Source organism: Panthera leo, chromosome A1 (genome assembly GCF_018350215.1).
Source record: "Panthera leo isolate Ple1 chromosome A1, P.leo_Ple1_pat1.1, whole genome shotgun sequence".
Classification (NCBI taxonomy): Eukaryota; Metazoa; Chordata; class Mammalia; order Carnivora; family Felidae; genus Panthera; species Panthera leo.
In genome coordinates, this window is record NC_056679.1 from 130,591,455 (window position 1) to 130,599,003 (window position 7,549).

Consider the following 7,549-nt stretch of genomic DNA (forward strand, 5'->3'; position numbering starts at 1 on the left):
GCCAAGATCAGAGAGGTTTTTGCCTGCTTTTTCCTTGAGGATTTTGATGGTTTCCTGTCTTACACTTAGGTCTTTCATCCATTTTGAGTTTATTTTTGTGTATGATGTAAGAAAGTAGTCCAGGATTGCTTTTCTTAATTCTCCTTTCTGATAGTTTGTTAATACTATATAGAAACACAAGAGTTCTGTATATTGACTTTGTATCCTGCAAGTTCACTCAATTTATTTATTTGATCCAAGTGTTTTTTTTAGTGGAATCTTTAGGGTTTTTTTATATAATGGATCATGTCATCTGCAGAGAGTGTAAGTTTACTTCTTCCTTTCCAATTACAATGACTTTTTTGTCTTTTTTGGGTAATTGCTTTGCCTGGCACTTCCAATGCAATGTTAAATAAAGGTGGTGAGACTGGGCATCCTGGTCTCATTTTTATATTCGGGGAAAAGTTCATTGCTGAGTATGATATTAGCTTTGGACTTGTGATCATGGCCTTTATTATGTTGAGGTGCATTCCCTCTATGGCCACTTGTTGAGGGTTTTTATCAAAAATGAATCCTTTTGTCACATGCTTTTTCTGTGACTACTGAGATAATCATATGGTTTTTATACTTCATTTTGTTAATGGGGTGTATCATATTGACTGATTGGCAAATGCTGAATCATTCTTCAATCCTTGCAACATATCACACCTCTTCTTTTCAGTGTATTGCTGAATTCATGTTACAAATATTTTGTGGACAATTTTTGTATCTATGATCATCAGAAATATCTGCCCATAACTTTCTTTTCTTGTGGTATCCTTGGCTAGTTTTGGAATCATGGTAAGGATGGCCTTATAAAATGTATGAAACATCCCTCTTTCTTCAAAGAGTTTTAGAAGGATTGGAATTAACTGTTTTTAAAAATTTTGGTAGAATTCACCAGTGAAGCCATCTGCTCTCGGACTTTTGTTTGTTGCAAGGTTTTTGCTTACTGAATAAATTTCCATAGTAGTAATTGGTCTGTTCATACTTTGTATTACATCATGATTTTTGAAAGCTAGTAAGTTTCTAGGAATTACTTCTTTTCTATAGGTTGTTCAATTTGTAGCCATAGAATTCTTTATATTCTGCCTTTTATGATGCTTATATCAGTTGTGATATCTTTTTAATTACTAATTGTATTTGAGTCTTCTTTTTCTCTTGGTGAGTTTACCTAAAGGTTAATGGATTTTATTTGTCCAAGAACCAGCTGTTGTTTTTGCAGCTCTTCTATTTTTTTTGTTTGTTCTATTTCATTTATTTCTGCTGCAATTTTTGTTACTGCCTTTCTTGTACTAATGTTGAGCTTTTTCTCCTTACTTGAGGTATAAAATTAGGTTATTTGAAAAAAATACTTTTTTTAGGTTGGCATTCATTGCTATGAGCTTCTCTCTTGGAACTGCTTTTGATGAATTCTACAAATTTAGGTATACTGGATTTCCATTTTCATTAATCTCGAGGTACTTTTTTTTTTTTTTTACTGGATTTCTTTGCTGACCCATTAATTCTTATTTCTTATGATTGATTTTTAGTTTCATACCATAATGGTCAGAGAAGATGCTTGATAAGACTCCAGCCTGCTTAAATTTAGTTAAGACTTGCTTTGTGGCATAATGAATGACTGTACTGGAGAATGACTAGGCACTTGAAAGAATGTTCTGGTGTTTTTAAATGGAATGTTCTGCACACATCTTTTAAATCCATCTGTTACAATGTGTCATTTAAAGTCATTGTTTCCTGATTGATTTTCTGTCTGGATTATCCATTTATTGATTTAAGGGGGGAATTAAAGTTCCCAACTATTATAACATTGCTATTTCCCCTTTTAGGTCTATTTACATTTACTTTATATATTTAGATACCCCATGTTGAGTACATACATGTTTATAAATTCTTTCTTCTTGGATTGACCTCTTTATCATGATGTAATGCCTTTCTTTTTCTATTCTTACTGTCTGTATTTACTTTTATTTCTATTTTTTTTTAATGTTTGTTTATTTTTGAGACAGAGGGAGGGGCAGAGTGAGAGGGAGACACAGAATCTGAAACAGGCTCCAGGTTCTGAGTTGTCAGCATAGAGCCCGATACGGGGCTCAAATCCACAAACGGTGAGGTCATGACCTGAGCCGAAGTCTAACCAACTAAGCCACCCAGGCACCCCTTTATTTTCCGTATTTTAAAGTCTGTTTTGTGTAAGGATAGCTATCCCAATTTTTGTTTGGTTTCCATTTGCGTGAAATACCTTCTTCCATCCCTTCACTTTCAAATCTTGTGTTTCCTTAAGTCTGCAGTGATTCTCTCTCGTCTCTCTCTCTCTCTTTTTTTAATGTTTATCTATTTTTGAGAGAGAGAGAGAGAGATCGGGTTCACAAGCGGGGGAGGGTCAGAGAGAGAGGGAGGGAGACACAGAATCCGAAGCAGGCTCCAGGCTCTGAGCTGTCAGCACAGAGCTCCATGCGGGGGTGGAACTCAGGAACCATGAGATCATAACCTAAGCTGGAGTCAGACACTCAACTGACTGAGTCACCCAGGCACCCCAGTAGTGCTTCTCTTATAGGCAGCATATGGAGCATTATTATTATTATCCATTCAGCCACCCTTTTTAAAATAATTATTGATAGGCATGTATTTGTTGGCATTTTTATTGTTTTCTAGCTGTTTGGTGGATCCTCTCCTTCATCTCTTGGTTTCTTTTTTGGTGGTCTTAGGACTTTCTCTAGTGGTATGCTTAGATTCTTTTCTCTTTTGGCCCTCTATTACAGGTTTTTGCTTTGTGTTTACCATAAGGCGTATATATAAGAACTTATAGTAGTCTATTTTAAGTTGATAACAGCTTAAGTGAACACATTCTAAGGCTTTACATTTTCACTCTCTTGTCTCCTGCCACACACACATTATGTTTTTTATGTCCAATTTTATATCTTTTACTCTTGTGTATACCTTCACTAATTATTATTTTTTCTTATTTTCTCTTTTAAGCATTATACCAGCTTTATAAATGATTAATCCACTATTTTAACTATGTACTCACCTTTACCAGTGAGATTTATACTTACCTAATTTTTGTTACTAATTAGTTCCCTTTCTTTGCAGCTTACAATGTTTATTGTAAGACTAGTTTAGTGGTAATGAACTCCCTTAGCTTTTGCTTATCTAGAAAACTGGTTACTCTCCTTCACTTCTGAAAAACTTTGCTGGGTAGAGAATTGTTGGTTGTGAATTATTTCCTTTTAGCACATTAAATATATTCTGCCACTCCCATCTTGCCTGCCAGATTTTTCTTCTAAAAAATCTGCTTATTTCTTATATGGGTTCCTTTGTCTGTAACAAATTGTTTTTCTCTTGCTTTTAAGATGGTCTCCTGCCTTAAACTTTTTACATTTTAACTTTAATGTGTCATTGTATAGGTCTTTTTTGATCTTATTTGTTACTATTTGGGTCACCTGGATCTGGATATCTGTTTGCTTCCTCAGTTTAGGGAAGTTTTCAGTTATTTTTTTAAAGCAAATTTCCTGCCCATTTTCTGTCTTCTTCAGTTCCTGCAATGTGAATGTGAGTCAGCTGAGTATTGTACCCTAAGTCCCTGCTGAATCTAGTCTACTGTTGAACCCCTGTTGTGTATATTTCAGTTCAGTTATTGTATACTTGAGCTCTGTGACATCTTGTTTGTACTTGTTTCTGTTTATCTCTTTGTTGAACTTTTTACTGTTCATCATTTCCAAAATTTGGTGAGTATCTTTATTTTTGGGTTTCTTTTATGATGTCTCATTTTTTTTTTTTTAATTTGGAACACATTTCTCTGTTTGTTTATATTGCTTGACTTTTGTGGTCCATATGCATTAGAAGAAACTGCCTTCTCTCACAGTTTTAAACCGTGCCTTGTGTAGAAGATGAACCTGATCATTCAACCCTGCCTCAGCTCCTGGTTGTCTTTCAAGCATGTGTTTGAAAATATGTACATATTTGTACATATCCAAAGAGCCAATTTTATTTTTAATAGTTCCCAGGAGTTGAATGTGTACCAAAACCAGGCAGTGTTTCAGAGGGGGTGGGAATCTTAACTCCTAGATTAAGCTTGATTGGAGTGCAGGCCTCAGGCAGCAGCTTTTAAAAAGAATGCAAATCTATCCAATTCTGTAAGGCCACTAGTGAAATGCCACTGGCCACCAGAAACAAGCAATTTAGAAGTACCCATGGGGTAGCAGTCATAAAAATGGAGCTCCAAACAAGTGTTTGGAGCACCTCCAGTGTTCCTAGATGTGTGCTATTTCTTTTTTTTTAAATTTTTCAACGTTTTTCATTTATTTTTGGGACAGAGAGAGACAGAGCATGAACGGGGGAGGGTCAGAGAGAGAGGGAGACACAGAATCGGAAACAGGCTCCAGGCTCTGAGCCATCAGCCCAGAGCCTGACGCGGGGCTCGAACTCACGGACCGCGAGATCGTGACCTGGCCGAAGTCGGACGCTTAACCGACTGCGCCACCCAGGCGCCCCTAGATGTGTGCTATTTCTGAAGCCTGCCTCGAAAGCCATAGTTCCAGAACACGTGATTAGGCCTCTTCCACAGAAAGGCTGGGGATGTGTTTCAATCTGTGCAGTGCCCTGGGGTGGTAGCCTGCAAAAATTGTCTCTCTGGTTACACTGTCATGGGACCTAGTAACACAAACCCCCACAGGCATCAGATCCAGGAGAATAGGGGGTGTTCCTTGGGTGGCAGCTGCAAAACCCAGAACACCAGACACATACAAGAGATTGCCTCCAAGAGATACTGGTGCTAAGTGACAATGGGTGAATGTGAGGATTGTGCCCACCTTGAAAAGTCTCTGGAAAGCTTGTCATCAGCCCCTAGATATGTGTTTAATTAGATCTCAGCTACCATGATAAGGTCATAAGCCTCTTTCACAGAAAGACTGGGTTCCTATGTCCGTTGCTTCTTTCTGTACACTGAAGGTGGTAGCTTTTTCAGAAATCAGAGGAAGAGCAGGAAGATGGTGGCTGCAGCCTTCATCCCTGGAGAGTACGGCGGACTAATGCTTTAAAAGAAGCAAATTTCAAAGGACGGCTTGCTTCTGTGTTGGGCACTGGAGCGCAGGGGTCTGCATACAAGCACTTTAAGGCCAATTACTTAGTTCACCACAGACTCACAGGTTGGTTTTCAAAGCCAGATATTTGGGGGCAATCTCTCTCATGTGCCAGTCTTCCTAATGTGGGTTCCTATGCTGAGAAACCTGTGTCTCAGCCTTTCCTACCTGCTTCCATGTATTTTATCCCCAAAGGGCAATGTTCCACATTTCACTATAGATAGGGGTTATCCATGGGAGGAGGTGAGTTTAAGATCTTTGTGTATCACTATCTTGAACCAGAACCTAGAGGTGGATTTATTAGATTGAAGGATATGCAGACTTTCATAGTTTGTTGAATATACATTTTTCAATATCAGGAAAAAATGAACTAGAGTACCAATTCTCAACTGGAAGAATAATTCTTAAGCAACATGACTCAGTAGCCTAATCAGACCATTAGGAATAAATGTTGAGCACGGTAACACGGTAATACCATTTTGATATTTAAAAAAAAGCATAAAAGAATGAATAATGGAAACATAAAGTAGCTTTTCTGCATTGAGGAAGCCTGGGTTTATACTTTTACTGGTGATCCTTTCAGTATGCAGTACATGCTACTTGGGTGATAGTATAATCTATTTGATCCACACCTGAGAAATTCTATTTTTATATAATCTTCTCAGAAGGAGCTATAATGAACTGGATCAGTATAATGACCAGAAAAAACTGGAATTTGAAGGTTCACTTTAACCTAAAAACAAATATGTGTTCATAGTGAGACCATGAAACATAAGTCACTGCAGTATATATAAACAGAATTCTGTTCCTTACATGTAGTTTGGGAATGAACTTTGAACACAGCTGTAAGTTCATTATAATTTTTGTTGCACTTAGCCCATCGACATGTATACCCAAAGTGGGCAGAAAATCCAATGAAACATCTGGTGCTGCGAAATTGGAAATTTTGACAAAGTGAGAGTTGAGCAGGTGGACAGATTTAGATGTTTGAAACAGGCCAAATGATTAGTGGCAGTTTACAGAAACAAATTTATCTAACTCATGTGAATATCAGCTTTCAGTTCTTTGGTCAACCACTATGCATCCTGTTTTCTTAACAATAAGGAGTGTGGAACCACAATTTTTGAGGGCTTTTGTTTTCATATTTCCATTTGGTTCAAGAATACAGATGAAAGAAATAAAAGCTCTATCAAGGACATGCTAAGAAACATACAGAAGGTAAAATATGTACTCAGTATTGAAGAATGTGTAGGATTTTAAGGGGCACAGGTACAGATTCATAGCCTTTCAGTGAGGAAGAGGAAGAGAAAGAACTAACACACATAGGTGGAAATGCTAGTTAAGGTGACTAATAGTGAAAAGACCCAATTATATTTGTTACAGGTTCGTGGTAGTATTCTGGATTATTTTAATTTTTAGCTTTTTAAATTGTGAAATGAGCGTATGTTATTTCTATAAGAAAATAAGTAACAACAAAAGAAGCCAGTAATTATATGTGATTTGTGAGTTGTATTTCAAATCTCATCCTGGAGGGCAATGGTAGTGTTTGAAAGAGCAGCAGCATTACCTGTAAACTTGTTAGAAATGCAAATTTTTGAATTACACTGAATCAGACTCTCTAGACGCAGAACACAATAATTGGTGATTTTATAAGGTCTCCAGGTGATTTTCTTTTTATTTGGTTTGGAGAGAGACAGGTAAGAGCAGAGAGAGAAAGGGGACAGAGGATCTGAAGTGAGCTCTCAAGAACCATGAGATCATGACATGAGCTGAAGTGGGATGCTTAGCCAGCTGAGCCACCCGGGTGCCCCATGGTCTCCAGGTGATTTTGATTCAACTCAAGTTTGAGACCTATTGTTATGAGATATCATCATTTCCTTTTAAAATATCAACCAAATGTAACTTAAACACATTAAATAACTTACCAAGGTCACTCAGATGGCAAGGGATAGAGTGAGGATTATAAATGAGCCTTTTTGAGATCATAAGCAAGTATATTTTCTGTTAAGTACCATTACCTTCAATAAGAATGTGTTTTTTAAAAAAGGAGCAAGTGTATATAGCTATTATTGGGCTGACATAATTTATTTTGGCATCTGTAAATGCACAATTGCTGGAATGATTGTTAAATGAGAAGTTAAAGTTTCCTTATAATTACAACACGTACAAGGCTCAAAAACTGGCTGAACTGCAGAACATCTATATTTCTGAAAAGTATAATTAAATGAATGGAAAACTAGCATCTTGTTAGTTTGGATTGCTATAACACAGTAGTCTAGACTGGGTGAGTTTTACAAACAATAGAAATTTCTTACAGTTGTGGCAACTGGAAGTCCAAGATTAAGGTGCTAGCACAGTCAGGTTCTAGTAAGGACCCTCTTCCAGATAGTATATTGCCCTGCAGACATCTCACTGTTGTCCTTAATGGAAAGAGAGTAGCTAGCTCTCCT